Genomic DNA, 15,134 nt, shown 5'->3' with positions numbered 1-15,134 from the left:
GTAATGGCGGACAAATAGCGATAAAGTGTATTACCACTCGATCAGGAGTGGTATAAGTGCTCCAGAAAAAAGAAAGCATAAATAGATGCTAGCAAAAAAAATATTTTCTACTTTCTCAACACTCTTTATTCATATACAATCGATTTATTAGTCTTAAAAAATTGTTATTTGTAAACAGAGTACCGAACATCCTTTACAAATATAATGCCTGATGTTCTGTATAGTTGTCTGAATATGAATTTAAAGATGTATAGGGCTTCGTTGTCTTAGACATAATCGGATACCATTAAATCTTTAATCCAAACACAAAAAGAATGGGACTGAGTCAACGTATCATTTCCTTGTCAATTTCAGCTGTAGTAATCAAGACTATTCTGACTACCAGGAGAAGATTCAAGCATGTCATTCATATTTTGATATAAAGATAACACATTTTGTTGTTTGTTGAGAGGGTGCTGTAATTGCTATTAAAAGAACGTTGTGTGCCAATGTGATTTCGGAATTTAGAGGGACCATTCATCGGATTATTTGTTTGAATACGAATTTTAAAGATGTATAGGGCTTCGTTGTCTAAGACATAATCGGATATCACTAGGCGGAAAGTGAATTTCCTTGATTATCGAAAAATCTGTAATGTTTCAAGGTCGAGCCAATAAGGATGCGTTAACATGTTCTTAATAAAGACATCAAGTATGTGCACGTGTATGAAGAGTCATTCACCTGTATGTATTTACACTGCTGATCACGAAATGGAAGTTGTTGTAATGGTTTGTCAGACATATCCACCAGCATAATGTCTTACATAACATATCTTTAAGTTATAGTAATAATTACACATCAAAGAATGTTTACGATTATTGAGCCTCATCATAGTTTTTTTGTGATTTATTAGCCGTATCTATAGTGATTATTTAATTACCAAACCAAATAATTCATGATTATTGTATAATTTGAAAGTCTAAGACAGTTCTATTGATAATTTGATACCTTGTTTACACAAATTATTTATGACTATGTGGGCTATGAAAATATTTGTGATAATGTAATACTGGGACACCCCCTTGAAGGGCCTCGTTAAAATACCTCAGTTTTCATATTTTATAAAGAATAAATACATAATAATTTGACTATTTTTTAAATTGTAAGCGTTGAACTATTTGACCGATCGATAGTTTCAACCATTGGACCTCGATTAAACCTTTCAAGCGTCATTATATTTTGCGTAATTCCAAATAAGGGCAACGGAATTGGATGATTTTGGGAATATTGCAGGAGTTGTGACGTCGCATTTTACTCATTGTATCTAGGATTGACGTCAGTGCGTAGTCTAAGCATGAGCATATTAATTAATTGGACGTTCAGCAGTGTGGTTGTGTTTCTGCTATTTATATTACGATACTTGATTTAGCTCCGACATGTATTATCTGTTGTCTCTTTCAGTATAATAAAACACTTACTGACTTGATATTCGTGGAAAAAGTAAGTTTATTGTCTTTTCTTTCGTATTTTGATTATCGTCGCAATGTGTTGACATCATATAATTCTTTGTAGTAGAGATATATTTTATGTTTACCGTATCATGACCATGCAGTTGCTTCTGTTTTTTTTGTTGAGTCGCTGATGAGTCGTGTGTAGACCGAATGCGCGTCTGGCGTATAAAATTATAAGCATGGTACCTTTAATGACTATCTACAACACTGGGACGATGCCACTGTTGGTGGAAGTTTCGTCCCCGAGGGTATCAACAGCCCAATAGTCAGCACTTCGGTGCTGACATGAATGTCAATAGCGTTTGATTTGTCCGTTTTTACGGCATTCTCTTTTTTGAATTTGCCTTGAAGTTCCATGTTTTTTACACTTTTTGCTAACTGTATAGTGCAGTTCAAGGAGTTGGTTCACTATAGTGCCTAACAAAATTTAGTGTGGTAATCGAATTTGACCTTAAAACGATCGTATTCACTTTTGATTTCCAAAACTAGGTAGATCGGACATAGTTTGACTTCATTTAAAACATTAAGTTGACTTGTACAATGTCCAGTTGTAAGGGCATTTAAGTTACTGAAATAGCTCATGCACGTTCTTTTTCAATCAAATGTCATGTATAAAAAAGATACACAGTTTGAAGGTAAACTAATTATAATCTTATCTAAAATTGCATACAATTTTGAATTTTCCTCGGAGTTCAGTATTTTTTTTATTTCACTTTTTCTCTGGCAAAATTGATTACATAACTTAAAAATGAAAAATATAATACATCATTCATGCGGAAACAATATCAATTTGGAGGTTGTAAACTGAATATCATTTTTTACTCAGCATCGATGTTTTAACATTTAATCAAGTTAACATCTTAATAAAGTTATTATAATTTTTACACATCTGTCACTGTTGTGTGTATTGTGACAATTCCAAGCATAGTTGTTTCGATGCCCATAACTATCAGGCGAACGAAAAAGAATTTAGGACAATTTCAGGTGGTTACAAACTATCTACTTTAATTGAAAGGTTTAACTACCTATAAAACCAGGTCCAATCCACTATTATCTACATAAGAAATGTCTGTACCAAGTCAGGAATATGACATCTGTTACCCATTTGCTTTATATATTTGAGCTTTTGATTTTGCCATTTGCTAAGGGACTTTCCGTTTTGTATTTGCCTCTTAGTTCAGTATTTTTGTGATTTTACTTTTTAAATATGAACTTTTAATTTCGAGTAGTTACGGAAAATTAATGTATGACTTTTTAGTATATTGAAGGGTTGGACAGATTCCTTATTGATTTAATGCCACATGTGGAGCAGGATCGGCTTACCCCTCCGGAGCACCTGAGATCACCCTCAGTTTTTGGTGGGGTTCGTGTTGCTTAGTTTTTAGTTTTCTATGTTTTGTCTTCTGTACTATATCTTGTCTGTTCGTCGTTTTATTTTTAACCATGGCGTTGTCATTTTACTTTCAATCTATGAGTTTGACTGTCCTTCTGGTATCTTTCGTCCCTCTTTTAAAAGCAAATTCGACCACGCACGCTCCGAACATCCTCATTTAATTTAACATTTTTGTATTTCTCTTTTCTAAAGAAGGTTGCTGCTCACAAGGAAGCTATTAAATTAATAGTTTCAAATGATGAAAATGCAATCATCCCTTCGTAAATTTTACGGACGCTATCATGAGTTGGTTGACCGTTATGGAATAACTGTTTCACTGATGATATCAGATATGTTCCTTATGTTGTAACTACAATCTCTTTACCTTTTCACGAATGTTACCTACCAAATAAGACTATTCACCATGTTTGTAATAACATCAGCAATCTGACGGGTGTTACATGTGCAGCAGGATCTGCTTTTTTATGTTGTACCTTGTTTTCTATTATTTGTCTGTTCGTCTTTTTCTACTTCCAGCCATGGCGTTTTAAGTTTATTTTTTTATTTATGAGCTTGACTGTCACTTTGGTATCTTTCATCCCTCATTTATTAAACATGTAAAATAGCATCTGATCATTGAACATCGGTTGGTAAACTTTTTTTTTCTGTTTCTACCAAAAAGTTCAACTCTGACATTCACCTTCTATATTTTCTTCATAAAGGCAACAAAATATTTCGAGACAAATTGTTCAATGATTGATGGATAATTATTTTTCATAGTCCAGTGGCAAATATTTAGGAAGAGGAAGACTAGCTATAAACCTAACAGAATCATTATATATCTTGGTATCAAATTTTTATATATGTTCATAATGTTTGTTTAAATCTAACAAAATGGCAAGACGACGTTAGATAGGAAACCTGCTTATACTACTAAGAAAACACAAAATTTTCAAATGAACTATCACATGTATCATTCTAATTATAATTTGTAATACCAAAAATTATGGATTTTTGATGGTAGGTGGTATTTGGTGCATGAACGTAAACATGGAATACAAATTAAAATTTATAGAAAGACAAATAAATGTTTTATTTAAATTCTTTTTTTAATGTGTAGGGAAATTACAAACTTTTCCAAAAAATTTAATATCCATGATTTGTCAAATAAAAATTTCATATAAAACAACATTGATTTTATTGTTGTATAAGAAACTGGACAGATTTGGTATAATCGCCTTTTTGTTAATAAACTCATTTTTGTTTATCCTAACTTCTTTTTGTTAGATAATATAGATCTGCCTCTTCATCAGCGTGCAATGAAATATTTACAACTCTAATAAATCATTTTATAATTGAGACATAATACATGGTCATTCGAAAGAGATTAGACTCCGTACAGTGATCGTTTCCGTTACGGAACTGTTTTCCTGTACTCCATCATTAGTGTAGAGTATTATTAGGATCGGAGCTGGAACTGCCGAGGAGTTTCTTTAGATGTTAGACTTAATAGGGTTAACGGATCAAACCTTTACAACATATATGAATGTATGTTATACGTTAATACCAAAAAGATTAAACATGAAGACCCCACAGATTAACGAATGTGTCCTACCGAATTAAACAATTTACCGGATTTGTAATATGATAAGCCACACGACGGGTGCCACATGTGGCGCAGGATCTGCTTACCCTTCCGGAGCACCTGAGATTACCCCCAGTTTTTTGTTTGGGTTTGTGTTGCTAAGTCTTCAGTTTTCTATGTTGTGTCTTCTGTACTATTATTTGTCTGCTTGTTTTTTTATATTTACCCAGGCGTCGTCAGTATGTTTTCGATTTATGAGCTTGACTGTCCCTCTGGTATCTTTCGTCCCTCTTTTAAAATATCAGAATAAAATAGAGAATGAAATGCTGTATTTCGAAAGACATGAACGACTTAGAAAATAAAAAAAACACCGTAGACAACATAGAAAATTAAGAGCGTAAAATACAAATCTCTATTTCAAATTGATACATATTATAAAAATGAGTTGTCTTCCTTTCAACTTTGTTTACGACAGAAGTTGCTATTTACCATTTCCGATTTAACAAGAAGCGTCTACGAAAGATAACTCTACTCTGAATCTGTATTTCAATTTTTTAATAATATTGTAGTCAAACCTGCTTAAGATACCACATGCATAAAGCAAAAACCTGCGTAATAAGACCAGTAAATGTAGGTTCCTCTGTAGTGCATTTCATATTGATTTAACCTGTATTGAAAGACCACCTGACTTAAGAGACCACTTTTTTTATTGTTCTTATGTGGTCTTTTAAGACAGGTTCAATGTGTTTCCTTTATGTCTCGACTATCAAAAAACCTCTGAAATGTGAATTTAAACTCATCTTATATTTACAGCCCCTCTTGCCATGTTATCATTGTGCAACATCAGCATGAACATCCTCGAACGGTGATATTTCACGTTCGTAAATTCAGAAAACCCTATCACATCAATCGGAACCATATGGCGTATAAAATTACAGTTCTGGTACCTTTGATAACTATTTACACCACTGGGTCAATCCCACTGCTGGTGGATGTTTTGTCCCTAAGGATATATACAGCTCAGTAGTCAGCACTTCGGTGTTGACATGAATATCAATTATATTGTAATTGTAAAAAAAATCCTGTTTCCAAAACGTTTTATTTGTCGAAAAAACTAAGGATTTTCTTAGTCCAGGCATAGATCACCTTGGTTGTATGTGGCACAACTGTTTAGAATTTAGGGTCCCATATGCTCTTCAATTTTGTACTTGTTTGGCTTTCTAACTATTTTGATGTGAGTGTCACTGATGAGTCTTATGCAGACGAAACGCGCGTATGGCGTATTAAATTATAATCTTGGTACATTTGATATAGACTACTTAAAATAATTATGGATTCCTTGGGGAACACGCTTACAAGATGAACTTGAATTCGACACTTTGTCAGAATGGTCTAAAAATCAGGTTTCTGATAAAATGTCGAATTTGATGGTTACAGACATGTGTGAATGATCGACCAAAATTCGTTTTAGGGAAAAAAGAAGCTGTGAAATGTCTATTCTATCTTAGTTATAAATACGTTGTTGTCGCTTGATGTTCGGGGTGAACCAAGACGCCGTGTCGAGACCGTACTTTGACTTATTATAATTTACCATTCAAACAGGAAAACCAACGGTATAATCTATATAAAAACGGGAAACACGATGAACCACATCAACTACCAACAACTACTGTTTTTTAAAACCTTTTTCACCCTGTAGATATGTTTTCTTGTTTTTATTTTGTCATTTTATCAGTCTGGATAAGGTCGGAGGGAAGTTCTTCATTTCGTAATACATTTATATTAAAGCTTGTTTTTTTTTCGTCTGTTATTTATTTATCTTGTCCATTATTATGAATACCTTGTAAAACAACAACCCCATTTTATCTTTCCTATATTTCTGTTGTTCTCCATTTTTATTGGTTCTATGCCTTTCTTGTCTATTATGTAAGCCTCTTTAGAACATCTTATATTGCTTGGAAAATTTCCCGTATTATCGTTTTGTACAAATGACCGGTTTAGCGAGCTATTAAAGTAGGTTTAAACCACATTTTTTACATAAGAAAATACATGTGTACCTATACCAAGTCAGGAATATGACAGTTTTCATTCATTCGTTTTATGTGTTTGTTGCCATTTGAATAGGGACCACCCCGTTTTGAGTTTTACTTGGAGTTCGGTATTGTGAGTTTACCTTATTACTCGTACATATAAATAAGTCAAGATTGCAGATGAATATTGATTTATATTAGCATAATAAAAAACACACGTTGGGTACACATAATACATCTTTTAGCACACACAATTTAGCCGGGTACGGTAACAAGAACGGTAACTGCAGTAGGAGCTGAAATAGAAAAAAAACACAAATATATCTTGCATTTAATTTAGAATACTGTATAGCGCGTAATATTCCCTGGTGCAAAATTTCGCGATTTTCGTTTAATTAACGTATACAAAATATTTCCCAACCATGGTTCAAACAACCGACCTCCATCACTCGAAGCGAACTTGCCACCACAAGACCATCGAGGAGATTAAGACAATTGGCCGTTTCAGAATCTAAAGGACGATGGATAGTTTCATTGTTCGTACCCCAAAATGAAAATAACGTCACGGCATTGGTTGAATTTCCATTGTTTTGGACGTTTTTAACCAATCACAACGTTTCGGTGTACATTTTTGAAAATATTACCCAGAATGCATCAGATTCTGAAACGGCGAATTGGACTAGGTAAGTTGAATACATACTTGTTTGAGCTGGCGTTGGAGCTGGTGTAGTTGTCATTAGAATAGGAGGGAATCCAATAACTACAATAAAAATACTGAATTTTAATGTGCGTTTTGTTAGCGTTTACTGTCCTACATTGGCTTCAGGGATAGGGGCAGGGTTGAGATCTAATTAACATGTTTAACCCCGCCGCATTTTTGCGCCTGTCCCAAATCAGGAGCCTCTGACCATTGTTAGTCTTGTATCACTTTTTAATTTAGTTTCTTGTGTATAATTTAGAGTTTAGCATGGCGTTCAATATCACTGAACAGGTAAACATATTTGTTAAGGGGCAAGCTGAAGGACACCTCCGGGCGCGGGAATTTCACGCTGCATTGAAGACTTATTAGTGACCTTCTGCTGTTGTCTGTTCTATGGTCGGGTTGTTGTCTCTTTGACATATTCCCCATTTCCATTCTCAATTTCAAATTAAGAAAAAATGATAAATTTAATGCGTATTGGTTAATATTAAAACAAATATCAATAACTATAGCGAATAGATATTCAAAACTTGTTTATTGCAATTTAAATAGCGCAGGAACATTAAGCATTATTAAAAACCAATTGCTCAGAGAACTATTGAAGGTCCACGTCTAACGATTTATTTTGATATGAAAATATAAGAATTCGCTTTAAAATGCTCATTGTTTGCTGATTCCAAAAATATATTGTTTGAAACAAGGGAGGTAATTTGTTACTTACGGTAAAAAAAAACACTTCCGGTATTACTTTATTTATTTGACACTGCCTTCAAAAATGTATTTTTCTGTATACTTTAACATAATTTAAGTACAAAAATAGTCACTTCCGGTTTATACAAGATCACTTACAGTTTGCTCTTCCAAAGCCATATGACTTGTCACCTAACGGACAAAGTCCTATGGCTTTATGATGTATAAATATGAATTTAAAGCAAAGGTCAAAATTTAGCAGGTCAAATTACCTATGACCTTGAACTCAACTTCAAGGTCATAAACCAAGGACCTTAAATTCAAATACCCTAGGGTTAATGAGTTACATCACTATACCCATAATTTTAAATATGAGAAGGGCGAAAACTCATCTTTTGTCTACGCACCCTTTGAAGCAAAATTTATGAGATACGACATGTCGCAAATGACAATTATATAAAAACATTTCATCAATATCTTGTACGGTTTATGAAAAAAGTGAAAATCAGCCGAACCCAAAATTTTTAATATGACCTAGACTTTGACCTTTGAACAAGAACTAGTTTTTTTTTAGGACCAAGGATTTTAAAGTAACAGATAACAGTTGTTCTAGATCTTAAATGAAATGTGCAAATTTTGAGAGTAGTATGCAATTAATGTGTAAGACTTTTCATGTTAATATAGAAAAGTCTGTGTTTTATCATATTTACGACAAAATATTTTCCAGAAAAAGAACACATTATTGTTGTACGATTAATTTTTGTTTCAACTTTGCCACATCAGGGTAGATAACTCAGATAAAGTATTTTTTATAATAGAAAGTGTTTATTTTTAGTTATCAAATAATCAAATAATCATGAAATATTTGAATAGGTAATCAAATAATCAATATTAAAACGGCCAAGTTATCACATAATCAAAAACCCCATAGGGAGGCTCAGCTGTACTTACATAATAGGGGTAACAATAACAAGGGCAGCAACGGTCCAATCGGCCTAGGTTCATCATTGACTAGTACGATTCGTCTGTCATCGGAACGGTCTCGTGGTATGGGTACAGGAACCGGTCTAGGTACAGGTATAGGCAACAGCCTTCCACCTGGTGGAACGAGAAACGGTGGTCCTGGTGGTGGAAAACCTAATCCCGGTGGTGGTGGAAAAAGCTGACAGCTAATATGGACCGGACCATGCTGTAATCCAATAACAACCGTTATGACAAGGATGGTCAGCTTTAAATACCCCATCTATAATTAAAGAAATACATAGGTCTTTCTATCCACCATTTTCTACATTTGAAAATGTTTGTTCCAAGTCAGGAATATGACAGGTGTTGTCAATTCGTTTGATGTGTTTTATCATTTGAGTTTGCCATTTGATTAGGGACTTTCCGTTTTGAATTTTCCTCGGAGTTCAGTATTTTTGTGATTTTACTTTGTAATGAATTTTTAAATCAATAAATTCAAAATGGAGGTATACAAACATCATCTACAGCAAATTGGCAAGTCTTTGTATAGTTTTGGCATCTAATAACGATGGTGGTCAGTTTTAAATACGCCATATAGTAACCAAGAAATACATATGTCTGTCTTAAATGAATTTGAAAATAATTCACTCAAAATAGAAGAATACAACCTTTATCTACAGCAAATTTGCAAGTCTTAGCTACTAAACAAAAGTATAGTTTTGTCGTCCAATAACGACTTTTCTACTTACAAAGAAATGCATAGGACTTTCTTCAAGGAAAATCAAAATCAATTAATTAAAAATAGATGTTTACGAACCACTTTTATAGGAATTGTGTTAAAAATTTCGACTCTAAGCTACTAAGTAAAATATGGTATAGTTTTGTCAACAAAATCTTGAATTGTTTGATAAGATGAAGGAATGACAAACTAATTGTGTCTGAATTGAAAACTGTAATTTATTATATTCAGGATGTTCGCTACTCTGTTTCAAATTATAACCTTTAAAACAAATTGTATCACATTGATAGTAAATAAACAACAGACAAAAAAAACGTAAAAAGGATAGGTCTGTGTGGTTGATTCCGATATACAAAATGGTCTTACATATCAACTTTATTATCAACACCAAAAAGGTCACAATTTGGTTCGAAAATAAGTATATTTCAAAAGTCTTAATCCGAACGAAATTAGTCATATAAAAGTACATAACATTCTCCATAGAAACTACGTTATGGACCTTTTGTCAAAAATATGATGATTTTGTGCAATTGTTAGACCTAAAAGCTTTAGCTGTTGGCCGCCACCTAAATGGGTTATAACCAAAAGATTCCAATTCTGATATAGAATTCATCAATATAAAAAAAAATTCGATCGTGGATGGTGGCCAGTGTTAATTATGCCAAAACAATTCAAATTATAGATCTTTCTTTTAACCAAATTGACCTTAAATACAAATAATGTTAGTTTAAGGGGTCATAACTTCATAAATTTTAAAGGAAGATGCAAAAAAAAATGTTTTGTCTTACTAGTATTATCACAAGTATTTCTATGTGAAGTTTGTAAATTTTTGGCTCGATTTAAAACACATAAAAAATATAGGGCCAATTTTAACCCTCCGTGAACCTTTTCCTTTGGCGAGAATTGATTCTCTCTAGATTTGTAATAAATAAAAACTATAAAAAAATACTCAGCATTATGTAACGTTTTCAAATATAGATGTTCAAACTATATGTTATAAAATTATGAAAAGATAGGCAGGGATTAGCAGGATTTTTCTTAAGGGCACTACACACGTCAGATAAAACAAAAAGACTCCGAATATTAGACAAAAATTCAAAAACAAGAGGAGCAAAAATCCTTATACAACAAAGAACCAAGAAGATTAAATATACAATTCCTATGAACAATATACAAGTAGATTTAGTATATTTTTGTTTTTAAAACCAATCCAATCAAGATCAGTTTCGTTCAACAGAACAATCATATATTTCATATTTGTGATACGTTAAAAACAATATACCATTCATGCATTAATTGATGTAAATTGACTATATATAAATTAATTGTAAAAGCGCAGATTAGGACATGATTCTTATTGGTCGACCAATTTGTTCTTTTATCAACTGGGGCAGTTGGCAGGATGATTCTTTTTTTTACAAAAAATGATTTTGACACGTTGCAAGTCTGCGCTTGAATGCACGGCTGTACACAATTGTTGTCTGCGTTTTATCCCACAATATCAAATGATCGTCACCTTTCATAATGTAAAATTGTTATATTTTTTGTTTTATTCATATATATATATAGATGTCATTAAAACTTGAACTTAAAAGTTAGTTACATCGTGGTATGATAGTAGGTATATATTGAGTTAACAGAGTGTTTAAAATCCCTAAAACTGAACAGAAAGTCAAATTCCTTATGCAATATTGGCTTTCAATCATATAAAACATTATCGAGTTATTCTGTATTAATAAGATAAGATAAGATAGTTTATTCTCATAAAACCATGCATATACAAAGGTTACAGAGGAGTTAAAAAATTCTATACATAAAAATAAAAATGAAAGAACAATTCAATATCGTTGGAAATGAGAAACATTTTTTCTTAATTGCAGCAAACACTGTTTCCTTAATATGCGAGGTAAATTCTATAAAAAAACCTTAAAAATTTGAAGTAAATGCAAATTGAAAAAAATCTTCTCCAAATTAATACAAAAACAGGAACAAAAGCATGACATGATGTTATTTCATTTTTTCGTACCCCCAAAATGAAATAACATCACGTTATTGGTTAAATTTCCTTTGTTTATGTCATTTGTAACCAATCAAAACAGTCGTAACAACTCAGGTTAAAAACGGTTTTGTCCATAACACAGTATAATCTCTAAAATACTGAACTCCGAGGAAAATTCAAATTGGAAAGTCCCAAATCAAATGGAAAAATCGAATGATAAAAGATATCAAACGAAAGATTTCTTTGCCTTTTTTGTTTTTGTTTTGTTGCTGATATCTTTTTACAGTAAGCAAAAGTGTAGTTAAGAATTTGACACTTCTTTCTATGGACAAACTTAGGACAGCCTATCATGCTCCCCTTGTCAACAAATTGACACTTTGGAAGAACCTTTATGATACCCAACTAGTTTAATTTTTATGTCACTACTACCATACAGATTTTAACAAAAATTCCTATTACAATAAGTATATGTTTAACAAAATATATTTTTTTTAATTTTTAATTTTCTGAAACTGTTGTCTATATTTTTAAGGTTATTAAAATTAGATTAGGAATTTTGTGTTGTTAAATTACATCAAAACAAAGTGAAAAACGCGAAGAAAAATAAATAGTTCCCTGCCTTTACTACATTAGATAATTATATCAAAAACAAAAAAAAGAAGAACCAAAATAAAAATAACTTATATCTTCTTAAAGAGGGGCTAAAGATACCAGAAGGACAGTCAAATTCATAGATCGAAAATAAACTGAAAACACTACGGCTAAAAATTTAAAAATAAACAGACAAATAATATTACACAGACAAAACTCATTTATTAACAAAACTATAAATTAATTTGGGTATAAATAAAAAGTATTTAATTTCTATTCATGTATTTTTTAATTAGTTGTTTTTTTGGATTTCTTTCAGTATGTTATCATTTAATAAGTCACCATACAAATTTTGTAGACTAAAATTCGATCGGTGAAATTTTAAATTGCATAATTGAGAATTAAATTTGGCTTACCAGTTATGTCTGCGGTTTCCCTGTCTAGGTAAATATATATTCATGATACTTATATATACTGTAAAGAGGAAGTTAAGCCTTCAGGATGTACATGTATGGCAGCACCTTAGAATCATGCAGAGGGTGATACAGTTATAGTGGCTGCTTTGGGCTTTATATGTTCTATGTTGAAAGAAAACTCAAAAAGATAAAAGAAACACATGTGTTGTACATTTGGTAACTATGGTTACAATGGCACCATAACAACCCTTTAATTTCAGTCATAAACCTCAATTAAATTTTGATTTTCAACTTAGATTTTCAATATAAACTGCTCATTATTTTTGATAAAACAAATATATATATTATCATAGCTCCAAATTTTTCTAAACGTTTAAGTTGATAAACATAAGTTGCAACTATGGCAACTATTGTTTTCATGGCAACCATATGATGAAGTTTTTCATTTTCTTTAAAAGTGTGAAAATAACGTTTTTCCAATTCTATTTTCTTCCAACAACAGAGTCCTATGAAAAACCTGTTGATTGGTATTTGTTCATTGGAACTTTGTCTATGACATACAAAAAATAAGTGTATGTAGCTTCCTTTATCATGTTTATTTTATTGGGGAAAAAAAATCGATGTCTCTCTTTTTTTTTTTTTTTTGATGATATTTTTTGTTTACAGTAAGCTACTTTATTTTCATGATTTGATAGCACAATTCATTTGCTTTTATAATGATAAAATATTTAATCACGCATTTCCTTTCTGTATTTTTTTCCATTAAGTATCATTTAATTATTCAAAAAAAGAAATTAAATTTTTTTAAATATAAATTTGGTTGTCTTTTGTTTGTTTATAAACCTTATCGTAATTGAAAAACAGATCAAAACACAAAACTTAACATGAATCATGAAAATGAGGCCAATATAAGATCAAAACTACGAGACTGACACATATCCTTCACAATCATATCATACAACATATACAGATGACCTACTGTTTGTAGTACAGTATCTGAGAAAAAGACATAATTACCTTACTTAAGTCTTGATCACTGTCCATGAAAGGAGGTCAAGGTCATTTGAACCCTCCCTGACAGGAATTTAGGCATTATAAGGAGCCCACATATACGACAAGAATGTACCCAAAGTACGCAAATGCCCCACTCGCACTACCATTTTTGCGATTTTCAGTTAATCTCTATCTTTTATAATATTGAAGATAATAACCAGAAACTGTAAATTTTCCTTAAAATTACCTTTTCAGAGGCAGAAAACTCAACAAGGGGTTGTCTGATGCGTCTGCCAATTTGATGGCTAATAGATCTTAGCCTGGATTATTTTTTGCTTTATATCAGGTTTGCTCTAAACGCTTTACTTTCAGAGAGACAAGACAAAAACTGCATTTTACCACCATATTCATTTTTTTAGCCATGGCAGTCATCTTTATTCCATAGAAAAAAATCGGACCAGAAAACCTGTTCTTAACGGACTTTCGAATGTTTATGACCAGTGGGGCCTGGTTATCTGTTTTGAGTGATGTACCTTTATTAAAACGCAATCGCGATTCACACGTTTGAAACATGGCTGAACTGGAACTAAAATTATCGTTTTGTCGTACTTTTCGATACTAATAGAAACAAACTACTCAGCAACAAGAATTATAAAATTGATGAAAACTTTATTTTGTATTTATTTACTGCAAATTTGCACATAAATGAATGGCAGTGAATTATCGTTATCGCTGTGACTGGTCTTCACTCTTTCCTATACAAATAGTACAATAACTCGAGCTTGCTCCACGAAATAAATGTAACAGTTAAAATTATTCCATTCATTTGATGTGTTTGAACTGTTAATTTTGCCATTCGATAAAGGACTTTCCGTTTTGAAATTTCCTTTGAGATCGATTTTCTTTTATTTTTACTTTTCACCTGCTGGCCTACAGACGTAAATTAGAACATACAAGCAAAAGTGTTTTGCACTGACGAAAAACAAATGGCATTGGAGAGAAACCAGTAAAAACTGTCTTTAAGGGCATCAACGCAACAAACTTGACTTTAATAATAATAATAAGTCTATATTAAATTTGTGCGTGTTATTTTTAATTTCTGAATTGTATAAAATTAAGAAAGGAAATGGGGAATATATCAAAACGACAACAATCCGACCATAGAGCAGACAACAGCCGAATGCCACCAATGGGTCTTCAATGAAGCGAGAAACTCCCGCACCCGGAGGCGTCCTTCAGCTGGCCCATTAAAAGATATGTATACTATTTCTGTGATAATGGACGTCATATAAACTCCGAATTATACACTAATTTCTTATTATGTATTTTTCATTTCTGACGATTTTTTTCATAGTTGCTGCTGAAAGATGCACCAAGGGAATACTATCTTCTTTCAATGGCGATAATTCGCCGTTACAGAATCTAATGCATCCTGGGTAATGTTATTCAAAGTATACACCAAAACGTCCTGATTGGTTAAAAATGACATCAACAAAGGAAATTTAACCAATAACGTGATGTTATTTCATTGTGGGGGTACGAAAAATGAAATCACCCATCATTCTT

General features: G+C 32.1%; 1 long non-coding RNA gene across 1 annotated transcript; it reads right to left on the bottom strand.

Annotated features, from left to right (window-relative positions):
- Nucleotides 1-6,651: 6,651 nt before the first annotated feature.
- On the bottom strand, nt 6,652-12,589 carry LOC143051000 (uncharacterized). The gene is made up of 4 exons (XR_012970535.1): nt 12,576-12,589; nt 8,819-9,110; nt 7,178-7,237; nt 6,652-6,773 (listed from the first exon to the last, which is right to left on the bottom strand). It is a non-coding gene; the product is annotated as an uncharacterized LOC143051000 (long non-coding RNA).
- Between the last annotated feature and the right edge of the window lie 2,545 nt (nt 12,590-15,134).

The sequence above is a fragment of the Mytilus galloprovincialis genome, chromosome 11, assembly GCF_965363235.1.
Source record: "Mytilus galloprovincialis chromosome 11, xbMytGall1.hap1.1, whole genome shotgun sequence".
Taxonomy (NCBI): Eukaryota; Metazoa; Mollusca; class Bivalvia; order Mytilida; family Mytilidae; genus Mytilus; species Mytilus galloprovincialis.
This window is presented reverse-complemented; position numbering and strand designations above follow the sequence as displayed.